Source organism: Drosophila biarmipes, chromosome 2R, assembly GCF_025231255.1.
Source record: "Drosophila biarmipes strain raj3 chromosome 2R, RU_DBia_V1.1, whole genome shotgun sequence".
Classification (NCBI taxonomy): domain Eukaryota; kingdom Metazoa; phylum Arthropoda; class Insecta; order Diptera; family Drosophilidae; genus Drosophila; species Drosophila biarmipes.
Window position 1 is genome coordinate 23,768,619 of NC_066615.1, and position 11,368 is coordinate 23,779,986.

At 32.7% G+C, this 11,368-nt stretch overlaps 1 long non-coding RNA gene across 3 annotated transcripts; it reads left to right on the plus strand.

The window, feature by feature from the left end:
* Window positions 1-1,231: 1,231 nt before the first annotated feature.
* On the plus strand, window positions 1,232-10,400 carry LOC122818192 (uncharacterized). 3 transcript variants are annotated; one of them, XR_007763935.1, is made up of 5 exons: window positions 1,232-1,277; window positions 8,643-8,682; window positions 9,874-10,028; window positions 10,146-10,274; window positions 10,382-10,400. It is a non-coding gene; the product is annotated as an uncharacterized LOC122818192 (long non-coding RNA). The 3 variants fall into 3 exon arrangements; XR_007763937.1 differs by lacking the exons at window positions 8,643-8,682; window positions 10,146-10,274; window positions 10,382-10,400 and adding an exon at window positions 1,400-1,439 and having other exon boundaries at window positions 9,874-9,980; XR_007763936.1 differs by lacking the exons at window positions 8,643-8,682; window positions 9,874-10,028; window positions 10,146-10,274; window positions 10,382-10,400 and adding exons at window positions 1,400-1,439; window positions 2,631-2,779.
* The last annotated feature ends 968 nt before the right edge of the window (window positions 10,401-11,368 follow it).

The following is an 11,368-nucleotide window of genomic DNA, read 5'->3' on the forward strand; positions in this document are numbered from 1 at the left end:
TCGAGGTATGTCACCCTTCATTTGGACAATTTTTGGATTTGTTGTGTACAAAAAACGATTTTTTGTACTGAAAATTAGCATCAAGAATTTACGGCCAAAACAGAACCTTTTCACTGCGGTTTTTGATCGTCAATTTTTTCATATTTTATAAGTGGACATCATAATTTTTTGGCAAAAAATCGACAAAAAATTAAGTGTCCAGATTTTAATGCGAATTAATTTGGAATAAATAAATACGAACCCATCGCGGTATGTCACCCTTCTTGTGGACAATTTTTGGATTTGTTATGTACAAAAAACGATTTTTTTTACTGAAAATTAGCATCAAGAATTTATGGCCAAAACAGAACCTTTTCACTGCGGTTTTTGATCGCAATGCTGCTAAATCGGGTTTTTCTGATAAAAAGGCTTACCTTATTGTGCAGCCAATAACCTAAGCAAACGATCTACAGCAATTTCGGAAAGATTTAAAAGAATCTCAAGAATCAATTTTATAAGTGGGCATCATATTTTTTTGACAAAAAATCAACAAAAAATTAAGTGTTAAGATTTTAAAGCGAATTGATTGGCAATTTAAAAAACCAAACGCGGTATGTCGCCCTTCATTTGGACAATTTTTGGCTTTGTTTTGTACAAGAAACGATTTTGTTTTTAGTGAAAATTAGCAACAAGAATTTATGGCCAAAACCGAACATTTTCACTGTGGTTTTGGTCGCAATTCTGCTAAATCGGGTTTCCCCTGCCAAAAAGGTGACCTCTTGTGCAGCCAATAACCCAAGCTAATAATCTACAGCAATTTCGAAGAAATCCAAAAGAATCTCAACCTCGACATTTTTTCATATTTTATAATTTTTTATGTCACAATTTATTGGCAAAAAATCGACAAAAAATTAAGTGTCCACATCTTAATGCGAATTAAATCGTGTAATCTGTTTTCATCTGTACAATTCCTTTTCTATTTCGTGTTTATTCTTTTGGCAGGCCGTTATTAAGCTTTACATATGTACATATTTAAATGCTTAGTACATAACGGGAATGTAACGTGTTTTTCCTCCCCTCTCCCTCTCACCAAATCCCTCTCCCTCTCTCTCTCCCTCTCTCTCTCCCTCTCTTTCTCCCTCTCTAGCTCTGTACTTTTTTTTTAATATTAGTTTCTCTTTGTGTTCACTCTCTGGCTCTAAATTCCTCTGTCCTTCCCCTCCGATTGAGTGGTGCTCATTTAGAGCGGAGTGTTCAATGAGGTCGGATGTCGCGGACGAAATGTTCTTTACAAAAATGTAAGTTGGGCAATTATTTTTACATGTGCCATAAAGCATGCCTATTTTACCTATTGCAATTATATGTAAAAGAAAAAATCAAATGTACCTTTATCTAATTTATTGCATCTATTTTTTCACAGGTAAACGAGTCTCCTGAGTAAAACGCAAAATTAATTTCAGGTGAGTAGACAAAAGTGTTAAAAGTAAAAGTGTTAAAAGAAAGAAACACAGCGAGAACAGGCCAAAACACTATAACACTTTTGTCCACTTATGTATATGTGTATTTTTTTACTTGAATAAACGTGCACTTTTAACTACTTTTAAAACTTAACTTTAAAGTGTTCATTAATAAATGAATACGTACATATCCAAAGTGGACAAAAGTTTTAAAAGTAGTTAAAAGTGCACGTTTATTTAAGTGAAAAAGTCCACATTTACATAAGTGGACAAAAGTGTTAAAATGAGTTAAAAAAGCAGTTTTTTTTAAGTGAAAGAAACAAAAAATGCAAAAACGTGGCAAAATGTTATTCTTTTATAAATACAATCCACACACATTTACAATAGATATTTAAACTTCGCTAAAAAGGACGAACAGAAAAAACATAGAAAGGTAAACAACATATAGGTGCATTTATAAAAAAATAAATATATTCATAAATATAAGAATATAAAAGGGTAAAACAATCTTTTTGATTGGCTTTAACATTTAAAATTAAATAAAAAATAAACGACAAAAATTATAGTGTCCAGTTTTGAGTTCCAATCGATTTGGAAAAGGGTCATTAAGAAATTAAATCGGGCACCCAAAAAATCTTTTAATTTGTTTTCATTAATATTTGCCACAGATAGACACAAATTAAAGAGTCACGATTTTAAATTTAATTGATTCGGAATTCAATAATTATTTCGTACAAGAAATCAAACTATAGCCAAATAAAAAATATAAGGAATTCATCGCCAAAAAAGGAATTTCTCACTGCGGTCGCAATTCTGCTAAATCGGGTTTTCCTGACAAAAGACTGACCTCTTGTGCAGTCAATAACCCAAGCTAACAATCTACAGCAATTTCCAAAAATTAATTCACTCATCATTAGGACAATTTGTACAAAAAACAATTTTTTACTGAAAATTAGCATCATGAATTTATGGCCAAAACAGTAATTTTTCAATGCGGTTTTTGGTCGCAATTCTGCTAAATCGGGTTTCCCCTTCCAAAAGGCTGACCTTTTTGTGTAGTCAATAACACAAGCTATTGGTCTACAGCACTTTCGGAAACATTCCAAAGAATTTCTACTTCGATAATTTGTTCATATTTTATCGTTTAATCTCGTTTTATATGAAGCTTTCCTTTTTTTCTTGTTAATTTTTTAGTTGGCCGTTATTAAGCTGCTTTACATATGTACATTACTAAATACGCAGTACATAATGAGAATGTATCGTGTTTTCCTGCCCTCTCCAGCTCCCTCTAATTGTAACCCTCCCAGAAGCTCACGCACTCTGGAGTTTCGTCTATTTCAGCAGCCTGGGTAAGACCGCTCTCTGACCGTCTCTGTCACCCTTTCTCTACCTACCGCTCTCTGTTACCCACCCTCTCTCACCATCTCTTCCTCTCACTCCCACGGTGCTTGCTCTCTTAATTTAAGTTTATATTTCTTTGTGTTCACACTCTTCTTTCGCGCTGCCTGACTCCTATTTACCGGACTCTGAGCGGTGCTCATTAAGTGCGCAGTGTAGTGAGAACGGACGTCGCGAACGAGAATTTTTTACAAAAAGGTAAGTTGGCCAGCCACACAGCATGCATATTTTATTTATTGTAATTATATGTAAAAGAAAAAATCCTATTTACCTGTATCTAATATTGCATCCGTTTTTTCACAGGTAAACGAGTTACACGAGCAGTTAAACACAAACACAAGGATCAAAATTAAATTCAGGTGAGTGGACAAAATTGATAAAGGTGGTTAAAAGTGCACTTTTTTAAGTGAAAGAAACAAAAACTGCAAAAACGTTCCGAAATGTGGTTTTTAAACAAGTAAATACATACATACGCACGGGGCTCAGTCCGCACACATTCACATTTATTTTAAACTACTCTTAAAAGTCACAAATAATTAAAGTAAAGTATATTTTCCAGTAATATTTTAAAGAAATTGAGAGAAACTAAAGTTTTCCGATTTTAAAGCCAATCGATTGCGAATGTAATTACGAACTCGATGGGGTATAACATTCTATACTTGGATATTTTTTGCTTTGTTTTGTACAAAAACCTAATTTTTTTTACAAATTAAAAATTTTTGTCAAGAATTTATGAGCAAATCAGTAAATTGCTTTGTATCAGAAAAATAACTATTTTGTTTTAATGAAAATTAACATTCAGAACCACTATTTTTTACATGTGACATACATAATGTAAAACTTGTTTCTTGAAATTATGTGTACCTTTATCTTATTGATTACATCATTAATACTTCACAGGTGAACGAACTACAAATAAAGTGAAACAAAAACAGAAAACAAGGATCAACATTAAATTCAGGTGAGTGGACAGTTAATGTTTATTCAAGGGAAAGAAGGCAAAACAGCAACAAACGGGCAAATGCACACGCCTCACTAATTCAAAAAATGTAAACGGACACACAAGATATTTTTTAATTTTTTGTACTAATTTTGAAAGAAAATATAAAAAATTAATGTATCTAGTTTTAAATTCCAATCAATTGCGAATTTTAATTCGAACACAACGCCGTATAACATTCCACATTTTGACTTTGTTGCTTTGCGGTTTTATCTTGTTTTGTACAAAGGTTTTTTTTACTGAAAATTAGCATCAGCAATTTTTTGCCAAAAGAGAAGTTTCTTACTGCGTTTGTTGATGAAAGCGCCCATATTTTAATGCCAATTAATTGGGAATTCAATTACGAACTCAGCGCGGTATGACACTCTACAATTGAACAATTTGTTGCTTTGTTTTGAACAAACAAGGGGAATTTGTCACTGCTTCTTTTACGTTAATCGGCTAAATCGGATTCCCCGGCCAACGGCCGACCGTTTTGTGCAGCTAATCAATTTGTTCGGCTATTTGTTGCAAGGCGTTAGATCACGATTTGTTCCCAAAAATAGAACAGAATAGAATGAAGTGTCCAGACTTTAATGCCAATTGGTTGAACAATTTGTTGGCTTATTTTTTACAATAATAAATACGATTTTTTTTTACTGAAAATTAAACTTTCAATAAATTCTACATAAGGTGTGTAATCGGGATTTTATAAATTAGGTAATTTTTCCTGATGTTTACAGAAGCTCAAAAATAAAAAAAGGAGAGTACTAAAAATTGTTGGCGCAATATTGAGGTTAACAACCTCTGGCAAAAACAGAAATGTGCTAGCAATGCGCCAATCGCAGCGTTAGAGCTCTGTTAAAATAGCGGCGACAGTATTGCCGTCCTCTTTTATCGCAATGTGACAATCGGTTATATGTCTCCTTATACTATATGCAATTATCCTTATGCAATATGCTATATGTCTAACAAAATATGCTAACAATACGCCAATCGCAGCGGCCGAGTTGTGTTAAAGAGACAGCGAGTTTTGTTCCTTTTTGTGCAGCAAATAACCCAATCTAATGATGTACAGCAATTTCGGAAAAATCCAAGCTCAACTTCGGCAGTATTTTCATATTTTATAATACTTTTTGTCACAATTTTTAGGCAAAAAATTCACAAAAAATTAAGTGTCCACATTTTAATACGAATTAATTGGAAATTTAAGTAGGAACCCAACGCGGTATATCACCCTTCATTTGGACAATTTCTGGCTTTACTTGGTAAAAAAAAAACGATTTTTTTTTACTGAAAATTAGCATCAAGAATTGATGGCCAAAACAAAAAATTTTCACTGCGGTTTTTGATCGCAATGACCCAAACTAATGATCTACACCTATTTCGGAAAATTCCAAAAAATCTCAACTTCGGCAATTTTTTTGTATTTTATAAGTGTTATTCATAATTTTTTGTCAAAAAATCGACATAAAATTAAGTGTTAATTTGTGGCTTTGTTTTGTACAAAAAACGATTTTTTTATACTTAAAATTAGCATCAGGAATCTATGGCCAAAACAGAACATTTTCACTGCGGTTTTTGATCGAAATTCTGCTAAATCTGGTTTCCCTGCCAAAAAGCTGACCTTTTTATGCAGGCAACAATCCGAGTAACGATCTACAGAAATTTCGTAAAAAAACTAAAAGAATTTCAACTTTTCCATTTTTTCATATTTTATAATTTTTTTGTCACAATTTTTTAGCAAAAAATCGAAAAAAAATGAAGTGCCCAGATTTTAATGCGAATTAATTGGGACTTTAAATACAAACCCAACGCAGTATGTAACTTTTCATTTTTTTTACGGAAAATTAGCATCAAGAATTTATGGCCAAAAGAGAACATTTTCACTGCGGTTTTTGGTCGCAATTCTGCTAAATTGGGTATCCCTGACAAAAAACTGACTTTTTTGTGCAGCCAATAACCCAAGCTAACGATCTGCAGCAATTTCGGAAAGATCCAAAAAATCTCAACTTCGGCAATTTTTTTTATTTTATAAGTGGTCTTCATAATTTTTTGTCAAAAAATCGACAAAAAATTAAGTGTTAAGATTTTAAAGCGAATTGATTGGCAATTTAAAAACGAACCAATCGCGGTATGTCGCCCTTCATTTGGACAATTTGTGGCTTTGTTTTGGACAAAAAACGGAAAATTTCGGAAAGATCAAAAAGATCTCAACTTCGGAAATTTTTTTTTATTTTATAAGTGGTCTTCATAATTTTTTGTCACAAAATCGACGAAAAATTAAGTGTTAAGATTTTAAAGAGAATTGATTGGCAAGTTAAAAACGAACCAATCGCGGTATGTCGCCCTTCATTTGGACAATTTGTGGCTTTGTTTTGGACAAAAAACGATTTTTTTACTTAAAATTAGCATCAGGAATCTATGGCCAAAACAGAACATTTTCACTGCGGTTTTTGATCGAAATTCTTCTAAATCTGGTTTCCCTGCCAAAAAGCTGACCTTTTTATACAGGCAACAATCCGAGTAACGATCTACAGAAATTTCGTAGAAAACTAAAAGAATTTCAACTTTAGCATTTTTTCATATTTTATAATTTTTTTGTCACAATTTTTTGGCAAAAAATCGAAAAAAAATGAAGTGCCCAGATTTTAATACGAATTAATTGGGATTTTAAATACAAACCCAACGCAGTATGTAACTCTTCATTTTTTTTACGGAAAATTAGCATCAAGAATTTATGGCCAAAAGAGAACATTTTCACTGCGGTTTTTGATGGCAATGCTGCTAAAACGGGTTTCCCTACCAAAAAGCTTACCTTTTTGTGGAGCCAATAACCTAGGCAAACGATCTACAGCAATTTCGGAAAGATTTAAAAGAATCTCAACTTTGGCAATTTTTTTCATATTTTATAAGTGCGCATCATAATTTTTTGGCAAAAAATCGACAAAAAATTAAGTGTCTAGATTTGAATGCGAATTAATTTGGAATTTAAATACAAACCCATCGCGGTATGTCGCCCTTCATTTGGAAATTTTTTGGCTTGGTTTTGTACAAAAAAAATTAAGTGTCTAAATTTGAATGCGAATTAATTTGGAATTTAAATACAAACCCATCGCGGTATGTCGCCCTTCATTTGGAAATTTTTTGGCTTGGTTTTGTACAAAAAACGATTTTTTTTTATTGAAAATTAGCATCAAGAATTGATGGCCAAAGCAGAACATTTTCACTGCGGTTTTTGGTCGCAATTCTGCTAAATTGGGTATCCCTGACAAAAAACTGACCTTTTTGTGCAGCCAATAACCCAAACTAATGATCTACACCTATTTCGGAAAATTCCAAAAAATCTCAACTTCGGCAATTTTTTTATATTTTATAAGTGGTATTCATAATTTTTTGTCAAAAAATCGACATAAAATTAAGTGTTAAGATTTTAAAGCGAATTGATTGGCAATTTAAAAACGAACCAATCGCGGTATGTCACCCTTCATTTGGACAATTTGTGGCTTTGTTTTGTACAAAAAACGATTTTTCTACTTAAAATTAGCATCAGGAATCTATGGCCAAAACAGAACATTTTCACTGCGGTTTTCGATCGCAATGCTGCTTTGTGCAGCCCATAACCCAAGTTAACGATCTACGGCAATTTCGGACAGATCCAACCTCAAGTTTATAATTTTTTTGTAACAATTTTTTGGCAAAAAATCGAAAAAAATTAAGTTTTTGATCGCAATGCTGCTAAATCGGGTTTTTCTGATAAAAAGGCTGACCTTATTGTGCGGCCAATAACCTAAGCTAATGATCTACAGCAGTTTCGAAAAGATCCAAAAGAATCTCAACCTCGGCATTTTTTCATATTTTAAAATTTTTAATGTCAAAAAATGTTTTATGTTTTATTGGCAAAAAATCGACATAAAATTAAGTGTCCGGATTTTAATGTGATTTAATTGGGAATTTAAGTACGAACCCATTGCGGTATGTAACCCTTCATTTGGACAATTTCTGGCTTTATTTGGTACAAAAAGACGATTTTTTTATTGAAAATTAGCATCAAGAATTGATGGCAAAGCAGAACATTTTCACTGCGGTTTTTGATCGCAATTCTGCGAAATCGGGTTTCCCCTTCCAAGAGGCTGATCTTTTTGTGCAGCCAATAACCCAAGCTAACGATCTGCAGCAATTTCGGAAAATTCCAAAAAATCTCAACTTCGGCAATTTTTTTATATTTTATAAGTGGTCACCATAATTGTTTGGCAAAAAATCGAAAAAAAATTAAGTGTCCACATCTTAATGCGAATTAAATCGTGTAATCTGTTTTCATCTGTACAATTCCTTTTCTATTTCGTGTTTTTTCTTTTGGCAGGCCGTTATTAAGCTTTACATATGTACATATTTAAATGCTTAGTACATAACGGGAATGTAACGTGTTTTTCCTCCCCTCTCCCTCTCACCAAATCCCTCTCCCTCTCTCTCTCCCTCTCTCTCTCCCTCTCTCTCTCCCTCTCTCTCTCCCTCTCTCTCTCCCTCTCTCTCTCCCTCTCTTTCTCCCTCTCTAGCTCTGTACTTTTTTTTTAATATTAGTTTCTCTTTGTGTTCACTCTCTGGCTCTAAATTCCTCTGTCCTTCCCCTCCGATTGAGTGGTGCTCATTTAGAGCGGAGTGTTCAATGAGGTCGGATGTCGCGGACGAAATGTTCTTTACAAAAATGTAAGTTGGGCAATTATTTTTACATGTGCCATAAAGCATGCCTATTTTACCTATTGCAATTATATGTAAAAGAAAAAATCAAATGTACCTTTATCTAATTTATTGCATCTATTTTTTCACAGGTAAACGAGTCTCCTGAGTAAAACGCAAAATTAATTTCAGGTGAGTAGACAAAAGTGTTAAAAGTAAAAGTGTTAAAAGAAAGAAACACAGCGAGAACAGGCCAAAACACTATAACACTTTTGTCCACTTATGTATATGTGTATTTTTTTACTTGAATAAACGTGCACTTTTAACTACTTTTAAAACTTAACTTTAAAGTGTTCATTAATAAATGAATACGTACATATCCAAAGTGGACAAAAGTTTTAAAAGTAGTTAAAAGTGCACGTTTATTTAAGTGAAAAAGTCCACATTTACATAAGTGGACAAAAGTGTTAAAATGAGTTAAAAAAGCAGTTTTTTTTAAGTGAAAGAAACAAAAAATGCAAAAACGTGGCAAAATGTTATTCTTTTATAAATACAATCCACACACATTTACAATAGATATTTAAACTTCGCTAAAAAGGACGAACAGAAAAAACATAGAAAGGTAAACAACATATAGGTGCATTTATAAAAAAATAAATATATTCATAAATATAAGAATATAAAAGGGTAAAACAATCTTTTTGATTGGCTTTAACATTTAAAATTAAATAAAAAATAAACGACAAAAATTATAGTGTCCAGTTTTGAGTTCCAATCGATTTGGAAAAGGGTCATTAAGAAATTAAATCGGGCACCCAAAAAATCTTTTAATTTGTTTTCATTAATATTTGCCACAGATAGACACAAATTAAAGAGTCACGATTTTAAATTTAATTGATTCGGAATTCAATAATTATTTCGTACAAGAAATCAAACTATAGCCAAATAAAAAATATAAGGAATTCATCGCCAAAAAAGGAATTTCTCACTGCGGTCGCAATTCTGCTAAATCGGGTTTTCCTGACAAAAGACTGACCTCTTGTGCAGTCAATAACCCAAGCTAACAATCTACAGCAATTTCCAAAAATTAATTCACTCATCATTAGGACAATTTGTACAAAAAACAATTTTTTACTGAAAATTAGCATCATGAATTTATGGCCAAAACAGTAATTTTTCAATGCGGTTTTTGGTCGCAATTCTGCTAAATCGGGTTTCCCCTTCCAAAAGGCTGACCTTTTTGTGTAGTCAATAACACAAGCTATTGGTCTACAGCACTTTCGGAAACATTCCAAAGAATTTCTACTTCGATAATTTGTTCATATTTTATCGTTTAATCTCGTTTTATATGAAGCTTTCCTTTTTTTCTTGTTAATTTTTTAGTTGGCCGTTATTAAGCTGCTTTACATATGTACATTACTAAATACGCAGTACATAATGAGAATGTATCGTGTTTTCCTGCCCTCTCCAGCTCCCTCTAACTGTAACCCTCCCAGAAGCTCACGCACTCTGGAGTTTCGTCTATTTCAGCAGCCTGGGTAAGACCGCTCTCTGACCGTCTCTGTCACCCTTTCTCTACCTACCGCTCTCTGTTACCCACCCTCTCTCACCATCTCTTCCTCTCACTCCCACGGTGCTTGCTCTCTTAATTTAAGTTTATATTTCTTTGTGTTCACACTCTTCTTTCGCGCTGCCTGACTCCTATTTACCGGACTCTGAGCGGTGCTCATTAAGTGCGCAGTGTAGTGAGAACGGACGTCGCGAACGAGAATTTTTTACAAAAGGTAAGTTGGCCAGCCACACAGCATGCATATTTTATTTATTGTAATTATATGTAAAAGAAAAAATCCTATTTACCTGTATCTAATATATTGCATCCGTTTTTTCACAGGTAAACGAGTTACACGAGCAGTTAAACACAAACACAAGGATCAAAATTAAATTCAGGTGAGTGGACAAAATTGATAAAGGTGGTTAAAAGTGCACTTTTTTAAGTGAAAGAAACAAAAACTGCAAAAACGTTCCGAAATGTGGTTTTTAAACAAGTAAATACATACATACGCACGGGGCTCAGTCCGCACACATTCACATTTATTTTAAACTACTCTTAAAAGTCACAAATAATTAAAGTAAAGTATATTTTCCAGTAATATTTTAAAGAAATTGAGAGAAACTAAAGTTTTCCGATTTTAAAGCCAATCGATTGCGAATGTAATTACGAACTCGATGGGGTATAACATTCTATACTTGGATATTTTTTGCTTTGTTTTGTACAAAAACCTAATTTTTTTTACAAATTAAAAATTTTTGTCAAGAATTTATGAGCAAATCAGTAAATTGCTTTGTATCAGAAAAATAACTATTTTGTTTTAATGAAAATTAACATTCAGAACCACTATTTTTTACATGTGACATACATAATGTAAAACTTGTTTCTTGAAATTATGTGTACCTTTATCTTATTGATTACATCATTAATACTTCACAGGTGAACGAACTACAAATAAAGTGAAACAAAAACAGAAAACAAGGATCAACATTAAATTCAGGTGAGTGGACAGTTAATGTTTATTCAAGGGAAAGAAGGCAAAACAGCAACAAACGGGCAAATGCACACGCCTCACTAATTCAAAAAATGTAAACGGACAATAGATATTTTTTAATTTGTTGTACTAATTTTGAAAGAAAATATAAAAAATTAATGTATCTAGTTTTAAATTCCAATCAATTGCGAATTTTAATTCGAACACAACGCCGTATAACATTCCACATTTTGACTTTGTTGCTTTGCGGTTTTATCTTGTTTTGTACAAAGGTTTTTTTTACTGAAAATTAGCATCAGCAATTTTTTGCCAAAAGAGAAGTTTCTTACTGCGTT